Consider the following 12,003-nt stretch of genomic DNA (forward strand, 5'->3'; position numbering starts at 1 on the left):
TGTACTTGTCCAGCATCAGGGCCAGCTTCTTCCTTTGTTTTTACTTTTGGTACTTTTTGTTTTTTTAGAGAGAGATTTTTGCTACATGCTGTGTGCATTAACTGGAGAGAAAAAGAGAGACAGAGAGCAGGAAATTAGCCTCCAGGGTATGGCCATGCCACAGTCCTTTCTCTTCCATTCTCCTCTCAGGATTTTGGTCATGCACATACAAACGTCCAGCATGAGTTTTAAGTTACCAGGCCCAGGACTTGAACCATAGTAGACTATGTGGGAGTCCAGTGATGTAATCATTACGCCATCTGCTGGTGCCAAGACCAGTCTTCTTACTCACAGGAAAACTTTCCAAATGATCCCTGATCAAAACACCTTGGCAATTCAAAATGTACAGGATCCACTTTCTCATTCCTTCCTTAACGTGGTGAATAATGGGAATTTCTTTAACAGTGTTTTCATCATGGCAAAAATCTGCTTCTCCTTCTTCCATTGGCTCATCAAACATTTTAAGAACATTTACTTTTACCTTTTATTTTACTTCATAGGGATTAACAATTTCCACTTGAGTATTTCCCCAAATTGCTGAGGTAGAGACACGCATTGTTAAATTTCTACACCTAAAACATGCTGCTGCTCATGCCGCCACCACCAAACACCTCCATTTCTTGGTCCCAAGGCTTCCCTTGAGGAACAAATGGTAGTAGCACCGCTTCAGGAGCACTCAGACAGGAGCTGCCCACCACCAGGGCTGGGGATCCCATCTACAGAGCTGGCCCCACAACTGGACCTCTTTCTTTAAATAATAATAAATCTGATTGGATGTACTAGTCAAGCAATTTATGTCCCAGAGCATTGTTTAAAAGAAGAGCACAATAGGCTGGAAAATAGTAGGGCTGCACATAGTCAGACAGTCAAAAGTGTTCTAAAAATTACTGTCTTTACAGGGTGACTATGGGCATATCCAAGGCTGCCTTCCCTGAGGAGCAGTATCAGAGCCCTCATCCCACAGAGGAGTTAAGAGTTGGGATTTGGTGGTGATGGTGGTGAAATAGACTTCACAGCAAATAATCTAGCCAGTCACTAAACAGATATGTGGCAGTAATCCCTGGGAGTGGGGAAAAGAACTCAGAGTAGCTCAAATCTATTACCTAAAGTATCAAGTTTCCAATAAGAAGATTTAAGACCAGATGAGAAACAAAAAACTATGATCCACAATCATGAGAGAAATAACAGGTAACAGAAACTAACTGCTATATTCAACAGAGTCATCCAAGTAGAAATTATAAGTATGCTCAAAAAAAAAATAAAAAGCCATAATTAAAGAAGAAAGAATGGTATGATAAAATAACACATCAAATAAACAAAATCAATTAAGAGAAGTTTAAAAAAAATGAAATCCAGGCAGTTTAAAATTATAACTAAAGACAACTATATTTAAACTGGCAGGAGAAATACTTCATAATAATTCTAGTTCATAATAGATTATGAACTGATGTAAGCAATAGGTTATACAATCCAAAAAATAAAAAGGGGAAAATACAAAGAAAAATACAACTTAGAGAAAAGTCGGATACCATTAAATCAGGCAGAACAATATATGTGTAGTTAGTTGTATAGTGGAATACCAGAAGGATAGGAGAGAGTGAAAAGAGCAGCAATAAATATTCAAATATACACATATATACTCTCCCCAACTCTAGGTCTAAACTCTCTCCAACTTTATTGGAAAAATATTCATCGGTATATCCTATAAACTAAACAAGCTTCCAATAAGATAAACATGAGGAGATCCCCAAAGATGTTGAAAGTCCCAGAAAAGGACAAAAGTTTGCAAGCAGCTAGAAGAAAAATTTCACATACAAGTGAATTTCGAAAATATTAGCACATGTTTTTCCATCGGAAACAGTATATGTAAGGAAGAACGGGGAGGATGATATATTAAAATGCCTCAAAGGAAAAAACAGTGTCAACCAAGAATTATTATTGAATAAATATAATTTTTATGGGATAAGCAGATGGTGTAGCATTTATGTCACTGGACTCCCTCATAGTCAACCCCATTTTGAGTCTCAGAATTGGTAGCTCAAAACTAAGGCCAGGCACGTGTGCATGCATACCCGAAATCCTGAAAGGAGAATAGAAGAGAAAGGATTGCGGAATGACCAATCCCCCAAGGGTATGACTTCTCACTTTCTGTCTATGTCTCTGGTGAGTGCACGTGCCCTATAGTAAAAATTTCCCTTAAAAACAAAAAACAAACAAACAAAAAAAAACTTTAAGGACCAGCAGTTAGGGTAATGGCTATGTTGCTGGACTCCCATGTTGTCGACCGCAGTTCGAGTCCCAGACCCGGTGGCTTAAACTCATGCTGGGCACGTATTTGTAAGTGCCCAATATCCCAAGAGGAGAATAGAGGAAAAGGGATTGAGGCATGACCATCCCCCCCCACCCCCCGAGGGGGGGTGATTCCTTGCTTTCTGTCTCTCTGTCTCTGTCTGTCTTTCTGGCGAGCATGCGCCCTATAGCAAAAAAACCTCTCAAAAAAAAAAAAAAAACTTTAATAAACAGAGGCAGAAAAAATATATTTCCAAATAAAAATAGAGAGAATTTGCTGCTAACAAACCCACTTAACATGAAATACTACTAAAGGATAATCTTCAGATTAAAAGCAATTAACCTTAGGTAGTAATTTAAATCTACGTTAAAATATTAGGTTGTTGGAAAACTCATGACATATTTTTCTATGAAAAATCCATAAATCCATCATGACTTTCTGACACCCCAGTACAAGGAACAATGGTAAATATGATTATGTAATATAAAATATAATTTAAATGTTTATTTCTTTCCTGTGAAAAGCAATTATATAAAACATTTTATACAATAATGCTATATATATATTTATAAGTGTATTAATGAGCTTATAACATAGAAATGTAATGTCTTTAACAATAATAGCACAAAAGATGTGGGTGAAAGCAAAAGCAGAACTGTATCAGCTAAGGAATTGAGTCTAGGTTTTAACTTGAGCAACTGGAAGAAGTTAGAGGATCTAGAAATAAAAAATAAGGATGTTAATTAGGAGAAGTTACCAATACTTACTTGCTGTTTTTTCTTCACTCAGTTTTAATAAAATTATTTAATGTAATAATCACAGCAATGTAATGTATTTCTAACATTGATAGTTGTAATAAATATAAAATAATGTCACAAAAGATGGACAGGTAACAGTTACATAAAACCCCATTTTTATATTTCACTGGAATTAATATAATAAACAAGAAGCTATTTCTGATGAGTTAAGATATAGATGGTAAGATATGGAGTCACCACTACTGTTGCTTAAGAAAAAAGGTATAGTGATTAAGGCAACTGAATCCCACATGATTGACTATGTGGTTAGAGTGCTGGACCAGTGACTTGACGAAAACTTTGGGTATATGTGTGCATGCCCAAAATTCTGAAAGAAGAGAGAAGGAGAAGGGATTGTGGCATGGCTATCCCCCTGGGGGTGGGAGATGATCTCTTACTCCCCCAACCCCTGAGTGTCTCTATCTAGTGAGCACACATGCCGTATAGCAAAAACTAAAAAAAGAAGAAGAAAAGACAGTGAAAAATCATTAAAGTTATTAAAGTAAAAATTCTACGTTAGAAAATGTCCACTTAATTCAAAGGAAAACAGTAAAGAGATACTGAAAAGACATGAGACATAGAAAAACAAAAAGTTCAAATGGCCCCATACTATGGTTAGGGAACTGGATCCAACATGGTTCACTGTAGTTCAAATCCTAGCCCCAGCAACTTGAAAAATACCCCAGGCATGTGCATGGGTTACCCAGATCTCAGCAGCATGAGAAGTGAAGAAAAAATTGTAGTGTGAACATGCCTCATTGAGGCATTCTTTCTCACCCTCTCTCTGTCTCTTTCCAGCAAGTGCATGTGCCCTCTGACAATGAAAAACAAAACAATGAGCCACAAGGTAGTGTGGAGATTAGGGGTCTGACTCCCATGTCGCTGACCATAGTACTAGTCCTGGATGTGGTGGCTTGCTTTCTCACCCACTCCCATCTCTGTCAAAATATGGCAGACAAATCCAATTATATCAATAAGGGCATTTCATGTGAGTAATTTAAAAAGTCCAATCAAAAGGCAAAGATTATCTGAATGGGGAAGGGGATTCAATGTTGTGCTTTCCACAAGAGGTAGACTTTAGATTCAAAGATAAAAATAGAAAGAAAATAAATGACTGGAGAAATAGATCAGGCAAATAAGAATCAGAAGAAAACTGGAGTAGTTATACTGATAGGTTCTTAAACAAACAATCTTACTAGAGATGAAGATGATGAAATGTCAACTCTTTAGTCCGATATAAGAATTATAAACTTTTATCTCCTAAACAGATAGTATCGAAATGAAGCAAAAACTGACAGAAGTAAATATTGGGAGAAATTAAAAAGTCAGTAATAGTTAAAGACTTCTATATCCCACTTTTAATAATGATGAAATAATTAGGCAGACTATCAAAAAGGAAACAGATTTTGAATACCATAAGCAACTGTATGGCATGACTACAAATGGCAGTATAATGAACATCTATATAACCTGGATATGACACTCCACTCAACTGTGGACTATACATTTTTCTCAAGTACACATAGAGTTTTTTTTAGAATAGAATGTATGTTTGACCATAAAATAAATCTTAATAAATTTTAAAATAAATAATACACAGTAGTTTGAGCACAATTGAATGAAATAGGAAATCAATAACAAAATTTGAGAAACTTACTGATATGTGGAAATTAAATATCATGCTCCAAAATAACTAATTGGACAAAGAAGAAATAAAAAAGGGAAATTAGAAAGCACTTTAAGATGAGTAGAAATGGAGGCCATCGAGTGACATAGTGGTTAAGGCACTGAACTCCCATGTGGCCAACCGCAGTTCAAGTCCTGGACCCAGCAGCTTGAAAATCAGGTGTGTACATGCATGTCCAGAATCCCAAGAAAAGAATGGAGGATAAGAGATTTCAGCATGGCCATATCCCCTGGGGGGAGTGATTTCTCATTTTCTGTCTCTCTTTGGTGAGCGTATTTACCCTATAGTAAAAATCTCTCTCTCTCTCTCTCTCTCTCTCTCTCTCTCTCTCTCTCAAAAAGCAAGCAAACAAAAAAGAATAGAAATGAAGAGACAACATAACAAACTTATGGGATACAGTGCTTAATGGAAGTTTGCAGCATTGAATGCATTTATTTTTAAAAAGGAAGAAATAGGTCAATAACCTAATCTTCTACTGGGAAAAATAGCAAATAGACCTAAAGCAAGCAGGGCATGGGAAAAAAATAAAGATCAAAGCAGAAATTAGTGAAATTTAAAAGTTAAAAAAAAAATAAGAGACCAAACTTTTTTTCTATAAAATAAAGAAACTTAACTAAACTGACCAAGAAAAGAGATGACTCAAATCACTCATCATAAATAAAAGAGATATTGCTATTGACATTACAGAGGAAAAAAGTCTACAACAAAATACTATGAAAAGCTGTGTGTATATGAATAAATTAGGTAACTTAGTTGAAGTGAACAAATTCCTAGAAAGACAAGAACTACAGAAACTGACTTAAGAGTGAAAGACTCAATTTGAACTAATACAAAATTGAAGTACTAATCAAAATATAGCCACAAAGAAAAAACACAGTTCTACATGTCTTTATCTATGAATTCTAGCAAACAACTAATGAAAAATTAATACCAATTATTCACAAAGTCTTCCAAAAAGTAAATTAGGAGGGAGCACTTTCTAATGTGTTCTATGGGACCAATATTATCATGACATGAAGACATAATAAGAAAATGACAAATATCTTTTATGAATATACAGGCAATTAATCTCAACAAAATACCAGAAGACCAAATGTTCAAAATATAAAATGGTAGTGCACCATGACTAAGATGAATTTATCCCTGGAATATGAGTTTAACACCTGAAAATCAATTAAGGTAATAATACATCTTATCAATAGAATAAAACCCCAAAACAACATGGTCATCTTAATAAACGGGGAAAAAGCATTTGATAAAATCCGGCCTCTTTTTGTGATAAATATACTCAATAAATTAGTAACAGAGGAAACTTCCTCAACTTCATAAAGGTCATTTATGAAAAGCTAACAGTTAACATCATACTTGATGATGAAATTAATGCTTTTTTCTAAAAAAAGAAATAAGATAAGGATGACTATCACTTCTATTTGACATTGTACTTTTGATTCCAGCTATGGCAGTTAAGCAAGAAAAACAGAGTGTCAGAGGAAAAGAAAGAAAGACAGTCATCTTTGTATACATTATGTGATCTTATATATGGGAAATACTCAGAAATTCACTGAAATACTATTAGAACTGATAAATGAACGCATCATACTTACAAGATACAAAATCAATGTATAAAAATTATATTTCTAAGTCATTGCAGTTAATAACCAAAAAATGAAGTTAAAAAATTTTATTTATAAGGGCCAGCAATTGGCATGGTGGTTATGATGCTGAGTTCCCACATGGATGCCGACCATGGTTCAAGTCTCAGATCTGGTGGCTTGCTTTCTCACTTTCTCTCTCTCTGTCTCTGGTGAGTGCATGTTCCTTATCACAATTTTTTAAATAATAATCATAAATAAAGTTAAATAATTCTAAAAATATGTTTATAATATAATAGCATCAGGAAGAATATAATACTAAGAGTAAATTCAAGAAATGAAATTCAAAACTCATACACTGAAGAATGCAGAATATTATTGTAAGAAGTTAGAGAAAAGCAAAATAAACATGTTAATAAATTGGAATACTTAATATTGTTAAGATGGCAGTGGTCCCCAAATTGATCTGTACTGTAAACTCACTCCATCACTATCAGAATCCCAGCTGGCTTTTTGTTTTGTGTTGTTTTGTTTTGTTTGTGGAAACTGACAAGCTGATTCTAAAATTCACATGAAATTGAAAGGGATTCTGGATGGCTGAAAATAATATTGAAAACATGAACAAGTTGAAGTAGTCACACTTTCTGATATAAAAATAAGAGTATAAAGTAAGAGTAATCAAGACAGTGGTACAGAAATAAAGATATACGTATTTACCAATGGCATAGAATTGGTAAGCTCAAAATAAACCCATTTGTTTATAGTCAACTGTTTTTTCTGACAAGAATGCCAAGAATATTTAATGGCGAAATAATAGTCTCTTTAACAAATAGTGCTGGAAAAGCTGGACAACCACATGCAAAGAATGAAGCTAGATCTTAATCTCATACTACACAGAAACATTTTAAAAGACCTAAATGTAAGATCTAAAACTAAACAACCCTTAGAAGAATACAAAGGCGTAAATCTTCATGACCTCAATTCAGCAATGTATTTTTTTCTGTGTTTTTTTTTTTCCTGATAGACAGAGAGTATGACCTTCAACAAGGCTTTTACCCTTGATCCTTCCTCCACCCCTGCAGTCAACCAGAATTAAGGGCACACCCATAGGCACACTAGGACTCTTGAAATAGATCCAAGATACAAACCTGGAAACTTTCCACATGGTATCCAGCATCGCGTAGCAGTTCTCTGGAACTTGCACCACGTAGCTGGCCTGTAAATGAATCTTTTATATGACCCTATCAACAACATCAACCAAAAAAAAGCAAAAAAAAAAAAAAAAGTGAATTACACATTATCAAAGCTCAAAACTTGTGTTTCAAAAGACAATATCCAGAAAGTGAAAAAAAATGCAAACATAAGAAAATATTTATGAGTTATATATCTGATAAGAAACTTATGTAAGAAACTCGATGACCCAAAATTGAATCCCCCCATTCAGATAATCTTTGCTTTTTGATTGGACTATTTAAATTACTCACATTAAATAGCCCAATTTGAAAAGTGTAGATATTCTGAATGGATTTTTCTCTAAAGATATACAAATGGCTAGTAAACACATGCTTAGGTGCTCTGTCTCACTAGTCAAACCATAAATAAAACACCACTCCACCCACACCAGTAGGGCACGAATAAAAAGTGTTGATGAGGATATGAAGAAAGCATAACCCTTTTACCATTCTGGTAGGATTGTAAAATGGTGTTACAACTTTGGAAAACATTCTAGAAGTTCTTCAAACTTTGCAGCTCCACTCCTAAATGAATGTCTAAGAAAAATGAAAGCATATTCCCCCACAAAGACTTTAGCATTGAAGTGTATATCAATATTGTTCATAATAGCCCAATGTTAAAATTATCAAAATAGCAATCAGTGGATGAGGAAATAAACAAATATATCGAATCAGCAAGTAAAGTCCTGATGCATTTTTTTCATAGAAAAACATAGAAAAAGATGTCTTGACTTTTCTGATGACCTAATATTTATCTAATGGAATATTATTCAGCCATAAAAAAGAATGAAGTACTTTCACTAGCTACAATATAGAATAATATTAAAAGTATGAAGTTAAGTTAGCCCAGTCATAGTGGGTAGGGTGGTATAGTGCCACTGTGTGATACTGGAGCCATATGGAAAAAAACTAAGGTTCAGATTCTGGGTCTCAAACATCTCAAGATGCCTATAGGCTAACCTTGGTCTTGGCTGGCTGGAAGCATAATACAGGGAGGACATGGAGTGTGGCATGACAAGACCCTGTCAAGGATACCTGTCTCTTTCTCTCTGTTTCATAAAAAGTGTTTAAAAGAAATTTTGCTAAGTGAAAGGATCAAGTCACAGAAGTCCACATATTCTACAATTCCATTTACATGAAATATTCAAAATAGGCAAATCTGTAGGGCTGAGAAGCATATTATTAGTGGCTGGAGGATAGTGAGATTTAGGATGGGAACGGGAGTAGAAGAATAAGGGAGCAATCGCTAAGGATATGGGTTTCCTTTTGAGGTGACGAAAGTGTTCTAAAATTTACTGTGGTGATGGTTACACATATTTTTGAATAGACTAAAAAAATCACTGCATTTCACACTTTAAATGGATGAATTGTGTGAGATGTGAATTATATTTTAATGTAGATCTAAAAATCTCTGTACCAGGAATGGTGGTTCAGCTTCTTTTTCAAAGGATATAATGTAATATTTTAATCTAGAAAGTTCATAAATGGACAAAAGTATGATCAACTTCCGCTTATCTTTCTTCAAGCCATCTCTTACTCATCAAAGGCAAGAGCCACTTCCAAAGCAGATCGGGTCTTCATTCCCATTAGCATTTGGCCATTGGTCAATTCACAGCACAATAAAAGAGCTTTTGTTAGCAGCCATCTGAGACCATCAACCAATTCACCTACATGGTGAGCAAAATCATTGTGGTTTTCACTAGGTTTTATTAGAGTGATATTTTTATTTAACTATTAAGTACTTGTGCAAAATGGTTTTTGTGCTGAGACAAATGCAGTAGTCTTAATTGAGATTTATAATTCTTTTTTAAATTATGACCTTGTAAAAATGACTTCAAGTGCTATGACTAAGTGAGGCTAGAACTCAAATATATCATCTATTTGGAAAAGACTGCATGTTCCTTCTCTATTTTCTCTGAATAGACAAGAACATTTCTTTTTCTGTTTTCTGTTTTGAACACATTGAGAAGGATTATTCTTTGTGTTGAAATTTCTGCATAATCTGAACTCTGTGAAGACTGTAGTCTTATGAACATAAAGCTCTTTCTAATAGATATGGCTGTGTGTTTATCCAAATACACTCTACTAAATAAAAGGGAGTTTGTTTAAAATTCAGTCTAACATCTGCTTATTAGTAAAGGTCCTAATGAGAAACAGATTATTAGAAAGTTATAGACAGCCATCAGTAGAGTTGCAAGCTCCTACATCTCAGTGGACAAAGGGAAAAAAGGGAAAAGGGAAAGTAAGGAAAAGAGAAGGGTAGAGTCAACTGCCTTGAGGAGAATATGGTGGCCTCCCAGAGAGAGAATAAAGACAGATAGCCTATGCCCTATGTGGAATATATTCATACAGGTGTATACATGGAAGAATTATGCTATTTATTTTCCTATTTCTCTCTCTCTTGCAAGCATTTACCTCAGTTTGGGGTATGTTGTGCTCTTAAAGGTTTTTTTTTGGAATTCCCAGTGTAACTGTCACCAAAGACTTCTGTATAAACCTGGTATAATTAATCATTTTCGAAACTGACCATGGTCTCAGAGCTTTGAAATAGTTTAGAGTAGTGCTCTAGATTAATAATCAAGAATATGTGTAGTATATTTTTCTTCAGGTTTAATGAAAATGGGCAAAGGAAAATTACATACATTGCAACTAGAATCTTATCTTCAGACATTTGCTATTTAGAAAACAATCTCTGCACCAAGGAAGCAAAGAAACATTCACACATTAAAATTTGAGAAAGTTAGTAGGCAGTTCATGATTGTAACAATTACATTGAAAAATATATTATTTATAAACAAGACACAATTACGCTCACTTTTTAAAATTCAATATTCAAATAAACATTTTCAGGCTGTCCTTTAGAAATATATTGAGTTTTGGTTCTCTTTGTGACCCTTAGCTTGTCATTTGATCTGGAGGCTAGAATGCGTAGAGTGAAGAGACTTTCTCAATCCACTGAAGTTCTCATTCAGTTGGTTAAGTGAGATAAAATGCTAGGTTAGATGTCAAAAGATTTTTTGTTAAATAACTTTCTTTAAAGAATTATTTGTTTAATTTTATTTAGTATTATTTCAAATTTGCTATAGGGAACCTGGACTCACCAGAAAGACAGAGAGAGGGGAAAAGGGAAAGTGAGAAAGGGCCAGGGCTTGAACTGTGGTCAGCCATGTGGCAGTCCAGTACCTTAACCACTATGTCACCTACTGGCTCCCAGAAGAACGTTTTTTTTAAGATTTATTTATTTATTTTAATTTATTATTGGCAGTAGCAGTAGGAGCTCACCAGAGAGAGACAGAGAGAGGGAAACTAAGAAAGCAAATTGTCAGGTCTGGGACTTGAACCGCAGTCGGCCATGTGAGAGTCCAATGCCCTAACCACCATACATGCTGGCCTAGAAGAACTTTTTAAAAATATATATTTTATGTGGATTTCTTATCAAGTAGAATACATAAACACTGCCAAAAAGAAAAAAAGTATATATATAGAAACTACAAACTGTAGGGCATTGAAAGGGAAGGAAAGATAATTCAGTCTCCTCTTCCAAAAGTTGCCAGTATCAGTTCAGTGGTATAATGCTCTACATTTCTTTCTGAACATGCATTTCTCTCTCCCCATCCACACGTGCATATACTCACCAACAAATGAGGTAACTTACTATGTGTATTTTCATAAACATCTTTTCCTTCTACAGTTGAGAATTGTAATAATATTTAAAAACAACTGATTCCTTGTGACATATAACAGTACACTAGTGTAGTTATGAGAAGTCCAAAAGCATTTGGGATGTGGCTGAGATTTGAGTATTATTCACCCATAATTATCAGAGTGATTTTATTTATTTCCTAAGCATACCCCTTACCTCCAGCATCTGTCCGCATTAAAAAGTTAAAGAAAAAATCATGTCCTCTTCTTACTCTGTCTCATTACCACATATTCTTATTTTTCCTTTCCTCACTAGCATTTTTGTGCTTTGCAACTAACATCTTAGTTTTTGCTTAAAATCTATTAGCCGCATTAAAATGTAAACTACTGGAAGACGAGAATGATAGCTGCTTGCTCTTCATGCTTTAAAGTCCCAATACAAGACCTGACACATTGTGAGGGCTTGGTAACTATCTGTGAGTAATCTGCAAATTAATCTGCTTAAAGAAGTACAATCTAGGCCATATGTACACGGTGGCACACATATAGGGGAAAACATGCTTAGCATTGTATAAACAAATATGCTTGAAAACGTTTGACTTTTATAAATAGAATGAATTCCTTTAAAGACTTTTTTTCCCCACATATATATAATCTCAATGCATAGGAAAGTAACATTACCAGTAATCTTTTTAAAAATTTTGTTAGGTTTTTGCCAGAGGCT

At 34.6% G+C, this 12,003-nt stretch overlaps 1 protein-coding gene and 1 pseudogene across 1 annotated transcript in view; one reads left to right on the plus strand and one right to left on the minus strand.

Moving 5' to 3' along the window:
* Positions 1-499, minus strand: part of LOC102495729 (ribosomal protein S6 kinase alpha-6-like) — a 2,759-nt pseudogene extending 2,260 nt beyond the window's left edge.
* Positions 1-12,003, plus strand: part of DGKB (diacylglycerol kinase beta) — an 881,803-nt gene that overhangs the window by 803,939 nt on the left and 65,861 nt on the right. The gene's annotated exons all lie outside the window — the stretch shown is intronic.

This window comes from Tupaia chinensis, unplaced genomic scaffold (assembly GCF_000334495.1).
Source record: "Tupaia chinensis unplaced genomic scaffold, TupChi_1.0 Scaffold145916_1, whole genome shotgun sequence".
Classification (NCBI taxonomy): Eukaryota; Metazoa; Chordata; class Mammalia; order Scandentia; family Tupaiidae; genus Tupaia; species Tupaia belangeri.